Source organism: Octodon degus, unplaced genomic scaffold (assembly GCF_000260255.1).
Source record: "Octodon degus isolate 3935 unplaced genomic scaffold, OctDeg1.0 scaffold00179, whole genome shotgun sequence".
NCBI classification, from domain to species: Eukaryota; Metazoa; Chordata; class Mammalia; order Rodentia; family Octodontidae; genus Octodon; species Octodon degus.
In genome coordinates, this window is record NW_004524755.1 from 4595077 (window position 1) to 4606343 (window position 11267).

General features: G+C 46.3%; 1 pseudogene; it reads right to left on the reverse strand.

Annotated features, from left to right (window-relative positions):
- Window positions 1–2252: 2252 nt before the first annotated feature.
- LOC101577931 lies at window positions 2253–10645 on the reverse strand (annotated as a pseudogene).
- Window positions 10646–11267: the final 622 nt, after the last annotated feature.

Below are 11267 nucleotides of genomic sequence, written 5' to 3' on the forward strand. Positions count from 1 at the left end.
GGGGAAAACATAATAGCTAAAAAGAGACAACACAGCTGGTCCCACCCCTGTGGCATGCTGGGAATGCTACTGAGACTGGGTGTGGTGGTGCCTGCCTGTAATCCCAGTGCATGGGAAGCTGAAGACAGGAGGATCACTACAGTCTAATCTGTGTAGTGGGACCCTGTAGGCCCTGTACTAAATACATAAAAAAATACATCACAGAAAGTTTGTTTTTCTTTCTCTTTCTTTGTTTCTTTGTTTCTTTCTTTCTTTCTTTAAGAGAGACAAACAAATTTCTAACTTAATGGGCAAAGAACTAAGAAAGGGTGAAAGTCAAAACATACACCTATAATCCCAGCACTATGGTAGACTGCAACAGAAGGGTCACAAATTCGAAGTCAGTTGGGATAATTTAGTGAGTTAACACGTTGTCTCAAAATAAATGATAAGAAAGGGCTGGAGGATGTGGATCAGAACAAGGTTTTGGGTCCAACCCCAAGTACTGGGCAAAATGCAAAGGGAGGAAGTGCTCTCTTTTGGAGCTGCAGTGTCGAGCGAGTGTAGAAAGGAGGCAAGGTGGACATGGGGTGTATGCTAGGAAAGAGACCAGGAAGAGAGCGGGTAAGAGTCTTGAGGGAAGTTGTGAAGAGCCCCGATGCAGTGCACTCTTTGTGTCACTCCCAAGGGGGTCCTGTTCATTTCAGTCCTCAAAGAATCATTGTCAAGGGGACAGCTTCCTCCAGTGAGTGCAGGAAAGAGATTTTCAATAATCCAAGACAATAGGATGGAAGTTCTTGTTCCACAAGGAGGCTGAATGAGTGGCAAGGACCTGGAGCAGAGGAGCCCTGACCTTCCCTTGGGCGGTGCCGTGATTTCCTGCAGCTAGCACCACAGCACACACAAAGCAGGGGCATTCAGAGACCCAGGCGCTCCACTGGCATAAGTCACAATGGAGTATCACCCATACCACCTCACGATTATTCACTGTGGGCCAGCAGCGGCACTGTTTCATGCCATCATCTCAAGTCTGCATCTTGGTAGTCTTCATCATTCTGAGAAATTTTAACAATTGTTTCCACAATTCCCACACAGTTTCACATGAATATATCCACCCTTGTGTGCACCTAGATAAAAGTTAGAGCACATGATGCTACGCCATTACCTTAAAAGGGCCTTCCCTGGCATTCTGCAAAGCTTGCCATTAGTTTTGTCCATGGCTTACTCATGTTCCATAAATGTATTCTAATACTTCATGATTGCCAGGGTTACTCTGAGGCATTTTTGTGGTTGTTAGGGACTTTTTTCCATTCCAATCAGTTTATTCTTTTATTTATTTATCAAAATATTTATTAAATATCTAGTGCCTAGTAGGTGCTTGGACACAAGATTGGTGAGTCAGTTCCTGACCCTTGAGTATTCTGTTTTGTGGGGAGAGAGGTGGATAGAGAGGTGGCTACTGTATAAGGTAGCTGTTTTGCTGCCTGGGTAGTTATAGGCATTGCATGCTACAAGAGCAACGGTGAGGCAATAGCTGAATTAATCACAGGACGTTCGGGGAGGATTTCCCAGAAGAAGTGACTTCTAAAGTTGGAGCCATACCATAAGTAAGAGTTTGGCGGTAAGTGGAGTGGAAGGGAAATAAGACTCAGGGCATATAAATGCGTTCAACTTGTGGAGATGAGCTTGGTGGAGGCTAGAGTGGAAGGGGCAGAAGTCACGGATGGGGCTGCACAGGGACGTGGGTGAGACACTGTCATATTAAGGACCTGGATTTCACCCTTCCAGCAGAATAGGAAGAGAAGCTGGATCAGCAGGAGTCATAACCACACAGTCAGAAATCAATTTTAGGTCCCCTTTCCGTAGGAGAAGGGCACGTCTTCAAGCTCCGCCCTGTGCAGCACATCATCTCTGTAAAACGGTGATCCGTGTTGCCAGCAGCTCCAGGCTGACCCTGCTCTGCTTGATGCACTGTCGCCCAGGTGTCCACACCACCTGCCAAGCCGCATCTCCACTACTAACAGACACGCATCCAAGGGAATCAGGTCGGAAGAGCGTAGAAAGACACTGTCAAGGACTTTTTTTTTTTTTTTTTTTTTTACCATTTAACTTGTTTTAATGTTTCTTCACAAATGGTGAAAATTACTAAAGTACAGACAAGGAATAATCATAATGCTGTGACCAACATTATAAATATGGAATTATAAATTTAAAACATTTTCTGGTTTAAAAAATAAATCTGGTAATCAGTGCAGCTTGTGGGGTCTCTGCGTCTAGTAGGGCCTGTCTCTGCGCTCCTGACGGTGCTCGCCTTTATCCATTTTTCCATGTCCTCCACGTCCACCTCTTCTTCCTCCCATTTGTTCCATCAAAGGCCCAGGAGGGCTCCCGGACTACCTCACCTTCCTCAACCAAAGCCACCTCAGTCCATGCCACAGCCACCACAGAAACCACCTCTGGCTCCCCCACGACCACCTCTAACACTCCACCAGGACCACCGTGGTGCACGAGGCCTCCTCTTCCTCCTCCATGCCACCAGGGCCACCTCTGCCTCGATCACCAGCCAGGGGTGGGAAGGGTGGCAATAGGAAGCCTTCAAGTTTGGGGGCCTTACCCTGGTTACATTCTGTTCTCCAGGCGAAGTTCTGGTTTCCACAACCCGGACTGGGACACTCAATCTCCAGCTCAATGTTAGATATTTCCTCCTCCAGACGGGTTTCCATGGGAACCCCAGGGGCCTCTTGAAGGGAAGCTTTCTCTGTCTTCTCCCTATCTCCCATGCAACCCATGGGTCCCCTAGGACCTCCTGGGCCACGTGGACCTCCACGGAGCAGTGGTGGCATCCCTGTGGCACCTCGCATGCTGTTCATTGGAGGCTTCTTCTGAGCAAGGAAGACTATAAGTTTGCTTCCTTGAAAATCTTCCCCATCAAACCACTCCACAGCGTCCTTGGGAATTGTGTCCTTCATAGGACACCGTAGCATCACCTTTGGGCTTTCCTGTTTCCTTGTCCAGATAGGTGTGGACCATGGGTTGCCCAGTTCTCTTGTTAATCTTAACAACCCCACATTGTTTAAAGAGGTCTGCCAGATCATCAAGTGTCACATTGTCATTCAGTCCTTGCATATAAATTGCACTGTTGTCAGTCTTCATCAGGATCTATGGGAGGGCCTCAACCAAGATCTGGTCCTTCATCCATGGGTCCACCAGGCTTACTGAAGCCACCACGCTCTCCAGTGCTGCCCATTCCACCGCGTCCTCCTCCCCACCTACCTCTGCTCATGCCCCCATGATCAAATCCCCCTCTTCCCCTGCCCCAGTTATCAGGGCCACTCACGCTCTGGTTTTCTCCTAGTCTGGAAAATCCTCCAGACTCCTGCCCATAAACACCCATGCTACTGGGGTGGTCCTGTTGGTGAACTCTGCTGCCTGTAGCTGCTGCTCTGTTGGCTACATTGACTTGGAGTCTGGCTGTAGGATCCAGTCTGGGGGGGAAAACTAGTGGGAGGCTGCTGCCCATAGCTGCTTTGTTGACCGCAGCTACTCTGCTGTCTGTAGCTGCTCGGCTGCCGAGAGGTGTTCTGCTGAGAGTAACTGCTCTGATACAACTAGTCGGCTGTGTAGAGGAATAGCTGAGAGGAGGATAGGATGGAGGTGCTGTGACTGGCTGCATCGGGCAGTTCCAGGAACCTGGGGATAACTGCAGCTACTCTGTCCCTAGCCTAGGCCGGGCTGGTTACAACCCCCTGTGCTAGACTGAGGTAGGTTAGTGTCAGTAGGCTTGTTTCTGTCCTGTGGTCTGGCAGGTACCATAGGCTGCGTCAGCAGGCTGAGTGTCACATCCAGACTGAGCTGCGTAAGAAGGCTGGGTGGTGGCAACTGCAGCCGTAGTGCTATCATAAGCACCAGTGCCACACCCCTGGATGGGTTGGCTATATGCCTGGGGGCAACTGGAGCAGTAGAACCAGTGGGAGGCTTTCCACAGAAAGTTGCATACCCAGTCTGCCCATGGGGGGCAGTGGTCTGAGCCTGGGTACAGCTGACACCAGTAGGCTGTCCAGAGGCTCCATAGACTTGCTGCTGCCCATATGCCTGGGTGGTCTGTGCATATCCTTGAGGTGGCTGGGCGGGGTAAGCGCTGGAGCCCTGCTGGGCTGCAGCTCGGCTGGAGGTACTGTAATCCGTGGACGCCCTTTTCTGTCCTTCCTTCTCTTTCTCTCCAAGGACTTTTTTTTAAAGCACTAAGTTATTTTAGTTCAAAGCAAAAAGGGCAACCCAATCCTTGCCCCAATGGGAAGTTCCAGCTGGAAGTTGCTTCTAAAAGGCACCTGTCATTTAAACCACCACCTTCCTGGCAAGCGCCCAGCACCTGTGCTCCTTCCTGTCAGGCCTTCTCCCTGCTCCTTGCTGACCTCCAAGCCATGTGAGCCACTGCCCTGCACCTGTCATCCTCATCTCCTGCCTCTTAGCCCAGCTGAAAGTCAACATGGGCGACAGGCATTTACAGGAGGAAGAGGAACCCGTCCTTGGGGAACACCTGTTGCATGGCATGTCTGCCCCTTCACTCATCCTGTTCTTTCCCCAGCGCGGTAGCCAAAGGCTCTGCTCTGCAGCTGAGACACTGAGCCTCCTGGTGATTCGGTTCTCTTTTCTCTGTGCCAGGGGCTGGGGCCCGGGGCTTGCGGCTGAGCCACAGAAGCCTGCCCTGCTCACAGAGCCTGGTGGGGGAGGCGCCTGAGGTCAGGTTCGCAGGCTTGGCTCGTTCCTTTCCAGCTACATCATAACAGGGCTGGGGCTGGGACTTGGTTCTCGAGGCCTCTGGTTCTGGGGTAAGTGCTCATGCAGTTCGCTGAGTTTCTGCTTCCCTGCCTGTCCCCACCTTTCCCTCCCGGTGACATTCTTAGTTTATGGCTGTTTGCCCAGTCAGACTTCAGAGTCCTCGTATTACTTTGCCCTTGGGTATCAGCGGCCTGCAAATCTCTGACGGCCTACCTGGTACACTTCCTCTTTGGTTGGGGGCCAGCTCTGAGTTGCTCACCTGGTTCAGTGTCTTAGCTCTGCTCTGTCCTCTAGAAGTCCTATGTGCCACATGCTGCCTGGGGAAGGTCCAGGCTCATCCCAGTCTCAAGCAGCCATGGCACCAACCAGTCTAAGTCCTGCCGGGCAGAAATGAAAGAGATCTTTAGAAAGTGCTCTCTGTTTTCTCCGCTGAACATTAAAAAATATTGACCTATGTTTGTAAATTAAATCATAAAGCACTTAGAGACAGAGACAGAGACAGAGATATAGGGAAGTAGGAAAGGAGGGAGGGAGGGAGGAAGAATGAGAGGGATTGAGGGATTTGTTTTTTAACTTTGGGAATTAATCTATGTAAGCTATCTTTCACCAAAGACCCTTCATACTAAAAATTGCCACATTTTTAAGATAGTCTTTGCTTCTTTCAAAAACAGGGCTGGAGTAATTTCTGTAAAGGGAAGGCATTTTTCAAGGGGCTGTTACCCAGTTGGTAAACTTCAGTATACAATGGCCAGGACTGCAGAACATAGGCTAGTTTGCTATTTATTAAATTGGATAACTTTTTAACTAATAATAATGTACTTCCTGGTCCGAGATAAGATGTGAATGATCAAATCTCATGCTTCAGGCTACAGAGTAATGAGCAGAGAACAAAGTTCCCTTGCCTGTGCTGAAAGAGAGAGTAGGGAGAAAAAAACGCGCCAAGGCTCTGCACCCATCTTCCCACCCTGGTACCCTCGAGTCACCGCAGCTTCCCTGTCGAAACCCTAAGGCTTTGAGTTTAACCTCAGCCCAGCACACAAGGTGCTCTACGGTTTGCCAGTCTCTTTGAACGCTTCCCTTTCTTGCCAAGTAAAACAAAATCTTGTTTTATTAAGTTAATAAAAAGTACAATGCCTGTGTTTAATTAATTAATTAATTAATTTTGTCTATTTGCACTAGGATTGAACCCAGGGCTTTCACACTGAGCTATTACTCCCATCCTGTCTCTTTCTAAACTAATTCATTTTTTATTTTGAAATAGAGTTTCACCTAGTTGCTAAATTGCCCAGGCTGGGCTCAAACTTGTGCCTCAGCTTCCTAGAGTTGAGGGATTGCAGGCCCAAGCCACCATACCCGGCAGTATATGACTTTTTAAAAGCAACAGCTGCCTGACACCCAAGTGGGTACTTAATATTGATTGAAATGAGTCCACAGCGCAGTGTTCTGCTTGGTGACAGTGAACTATAACCCAGGCTCCGGTCAGGATCGTTATCCTAGTCCCGGCAATCCAATGTGTAGGAAGTTCAATTCTGTGTGTGGATTTTCCTGGTTGTATTCACACAAACTGCTAAAAGCAAAAGAACAACCACAGAACCTGAAGAAGAAGGCGGGGGGAGGGCGGGTAAATCTGCCAGAGCTGGATTTAAGTACAAGTTTTACCAATCCATAGTCTGATGGCATCAGGCACATAATTTAATCTGAATTTTAGTTGGAAATACTCCAGTAAGAAATGTAAAGGAGGGAAACAATGAGGCTAAGCTCTCCTCCCAGAGACAGTGCCGGGGCTCACAGACGATGGGCAGGCTGTCCAACAGAAAATGAAAATTTTCAGCAAGTGACATTATATTTGTATCAGTAATTAGAGCAAATGTCTATTTTCTAAAACTTGGATTTAGAAATTTGGAGAAGGTTCCATACTACTTCACCTAAAACGCATATTTTTATGAGTAGTACACACAAGAACACGAGCTTGAATATTCCTGAATCAGTCTTCTTGTCGCTATGAAATTAGTGGCAAAAACAAACACTATTATACCATAAAAATCAGGTCCCTGGACTCAGAACAAGGCCAGTAGTAGGTCCTTATTATTCAAAATGTAGTCAAAGAATCAGCCACTAATATGGCACCTAGAAGTCTGTCAAAACTTTGTAACTTCAGCCTTTATCCAGATTATTCAATCAGAAAAAGTGGGTAAATACAATATGTGATTCAGATGCCTATGAAGCCTCGAGAAGGATTACCCTGGCATAGTGGCTTTCAGATTTCTGTATGCACCAGAACTATCCCGAGATAGTGGGTAGTTCCTAATATGTGGTCCATATTAAAGCACATAGCTGAGGCCCCATCTTAGGTTTCAGATCCAGTAGGTCTGGAGTAGGACCTACAGCTTTGCAGTACTAACAAAGTGATTCTCACACTGCTAGTCCGGAGACCACATTTTTAAAAAATTGAATTATTCATTTATTTATGCATTTATTTATTTGTTGGTTTGGTATAGGAGTTCTCTCTGCAGCTTGCACTCCCAGTGATCCTCCGACCTCAGCCTCCCGAGTGCTGGGATTACAGGCGTGCTCCACCGAGCTTGGTTTCAGTGGCTAGCTCCGCGCAGGGCCAGCACTGCATGCAGTACCGGGGATCGAATCCAGGCCCTGGGCTTGCCAGGCAGGTGCTTAGCCTGCTGAGATGTCTCCAGGCTGCTGAGCTGTCTCCCCAGCCCAGGGACCACAGTTTTGATAGTAATTAAAGGATGCAGCGGTAACTCTGAAAGGGTCAAACTTTAGTTGTAAGTCTAAACTAGACCTAGAGTGAAGACGATTAAGAGACCTACTCTTACAAACACTAACAACAGACCTGGAAAGACTCACAAGTGACGAAATTTCCTGAAAAAAAAAAAAAAAAACCTTCAACATCTCAAAAACAAACAAACAAAAAAACAATGCGGTGCAAGTAGTCATCAATATAGCACTCATAAAATGCCCATCAAATAAAGATTATCATGGCATGAAGCGACTATCTCGTATGCAGTGCAGCAAAACTATGAACCACCCAAGAGAGAAAATAATTAAATTGAAATCCATCAAAATTCAGTTCTACTCTTTAAAGATCACCTTCAAAAAAAAAGAAGAAGAAGAAAGAAAGAACAAGAACAAAAATGTAAGGTTTCTTGAAAGCAAGCAGTATGCAATCATATGTCCAATCTTATGTAACTATATCTGTTATTCTGAGCAACAGGTTTGATAATAAAAATAGATAATACATCAACCATTGTTAATCAGCTATTTTTCTTTTTTAATGTATTTAGTACAGGGTCTACAGGGTCTCACCACACAGATCGGACTTGTAATAATCCTTGCTGTTTTTCAGCTTTCCAAGAGCTGGGATTACAGGCGCGCGCCACCATGCCCAGTTTCAGTAGCCGTCTCAGTGCGCCCCGGGCAGGGGGAGCTGGCACGGCAGGCTGGGAATCAAACCCCTGGCCCATGTGTCTGCCTATGCAGGCATGTTAATCCACTGAGCTATCTGGCCAACCCAATTACTTTCTTGAATTGAAAATCTTCTTGTTTCGAAAATCTGAAACATGTGTATTGTATGTTACCCTGTTTATGTCTTTGTTTCTGATTTTTTGTTCTTGCTTTTGTTTTTACTTTTCAAAATTAAGTTCAAAAAACAGCCTTTTTCTTTCTTTGGCCTGCTCAGCCCATCCTGGGGGTGGGGCTGGCATGGCATGTGTTGCCGGGGATCGATCTGCAGTTCCTGCACATTTGCCTCAGCTTGCTTAAACTGGCACTTTGCACCACTGAGCTATCTTGAACAACATCTTTTTTAAAAAAAGTTAAAAGCTAAATAAAAATTGAAAGAGGATATTTTCACTACATCTTTCTGACAAAGGTTTATTTCCAACTCTGTAAGATGATCATAGTTTTGGTAAATGGACAAAATTTTCAACAGACATTTAACCAAAAAAAATATATGTATACACAGGTAGTAGATACAATAAAAAACAAAGTTTTTAGACTAAATAAGAAAACAGGATCCAACCACATTCTGGCTACAAAAGACACATTTTTTGTTCAAACACCTAAAAATGTTACTACAGAAGATAAAGAGAAGTACTTACACTCGTAAAAGTGTCAATTCATTGGGAAAATATTAACAGTTTTGGGCATATAAGAAACCAAGACTGCCTCAAAATAAGTGAAACAAAAGCTGGCAAAACTGAGAAAGACAACACAACAACAATAATAAGAGAGTTCATTACTTCAGTTTCAATAATAAAAGACTAGATGAGGGTGGGTCAGACAGCTCAATGGACTAAGCATCTGCTTAGGCAGGTGCAGGGACTGGGGCTCAATGCCCAGCAGCACATGCCACACTGGCCCTGCCCCCGGGCGCGCTGAGCCAGTGACGGAGTCGGGCATCATGGAGCCCACCTGTAATTCCAGCACTGGGCAGGCTGAAAACAGGAGGCTCACTACAAATCTGAGCTGCATAATGAGACCCTATATCAAGTACATTATAAATAAATAAATAAACAAACAAACAACTAGATAGATAGATAAATTATCCACATAAAAATAGAAGAGCCGAATGACCCTAAAACCAAGTAGACATAACAGGTATGTGTAGAACACGACGTCCCAGAACAAAATGTACGTTCTTCTCAACATATGTGGAACACTCATCACACAAACTACACTCTCGGTCATAAAAAAAGCATCAAAAAATTTAAAATGACTGAAATGATAGAAAGTATGTTCCTTAATAACACTTCAATAAATCTAAAACTTGGCAACACGAAGTGTAGAAATCCGCAAGTGACACACTCCTTCATAACTAACAGGTCCAAAGCCCAGTAACAACTGTTGTTAGAAAATAGTTGTGATGCACGAGAACGGAGCCATGCTGTGCCAGCGCCTGTGTGACCCGCATTTCCACGCCTGGGGGTGAGCCCGAAGAACAGACACACATGCCCACAGGAAACCTGTGTACAGATGATCAAAAGAACATTTTTTATAATAGCCATAAATTTCAGGTAACTCAAGTGTCTATCAACTACTAAACAGATAAGTAAAATGTGGCGTGTGTATCTACAAAGTGGAATAGTACTCAGCCAGGCAAACCAATGAGGTAGTGATCTAATGTGCTACCATGTGAGTAAACTCTGAAAGCATTATGCTCAATTGGAGAAAACATTCACAAAGGCAATCTTGCATAATTCACTAATATGTAAACTCTTCGGAACGGGTGAGACTGTAAACACAGGAACTAGATCAGTGGTTTCCTAGAGTTGTGAGGGAAACCAAAGGGAGAGCTACTGGGTGTGGCTCTTCTTCCTGGGGAATGAATACGTTCTACAAGAGACGACAGTGGTAGCTGCATATTAAGCGAACATGCCCAGTGCCGTAGCATGTACATTGAAGCGGGTGGATGCGTAAAATTACATCTCAAACAGCTGCTATATTAAAAAAGAAAAGAAAAAGGTTAACACGAGATGTTGCAGGTAAGAGTTCATTAGCGACTTTGGTATGAAATTTTTTTACTTTGAGTTGGAAGAGGAGCCACGCAAGCAAAGTCGTACTGCGTGCTCTAAAAAGAAAGTTGTTGGCAACTGCGAGTGGAGACTGTTCTTTTGAAGGTAGAGCTGTAAAGGGAGGAGAAGACAGGGTCATTTGGAGCAGAAATCTTAGCCTTCAGTCTTGACCTCACTGCCCTTCAGCTGATGTGGGAAGAAAAGAAGAATGCCAGCTCCGCGGCTGAGGTGCTGAGCACGCCGGGGCCAGGGAGCTCACCGACAGCCGCCTCACGGAGGTCTCCAGCGCTCTCCAGGGCCACGCAGGCCAGCCCTGCAGCGCTTGGCTGCACATGTGCCGGCGTGGGGGCCTTCATCTCAGTAAGCTTCTCCCTGAGAAGACAGTGGCCGTTCCCACAAGAAAACTGTTTTTGTTTTGGGGGAGATTTTGTTTTGTATTTTTTTAGGGAAGGGTCTACAGGGTGTTCAGGGTCTCATTATTATATCAGACTCATAGTGATTCGCCTGTTTTACAGCCTCCCAAGAGCTGGGATTGCAGGCATACACCACCACACCCAGTCTCAATTACTGTCTCAGCACACCCCGAGAACGGCAGGCCTGGGGATCTAATCCCAGCCCCTGTGCCTGCTTGCAGGCTCTCTTATCCTCTGAGCTATTTGGCCAGCCCAAGAAAACCATTCTTAATCCACATTTGCAGATTTAAAAAGAAAGGATTGGGGGGGGGGAAGTGTACACATTCCAAATGGTTGGGGGCCGGAGAGATGGCTCAGTAGGATAAGCGCTTGACTGGCAAACGCAAGGACCTGAGTTCAATCAAAAAAAAAAAAAAAAAAGAAGGACCAAATGGTTGACAGCCCCAGTGTCTGTGGAACACAGGTGGCAGGCACCCAGCCCTGAGTGCTCCCGCCTGTAAGCCAATGTGACCCTCGCAGCAGCTTATGACACAGGTGTTCTGAGCCCACGTGGCAGATGGCACAC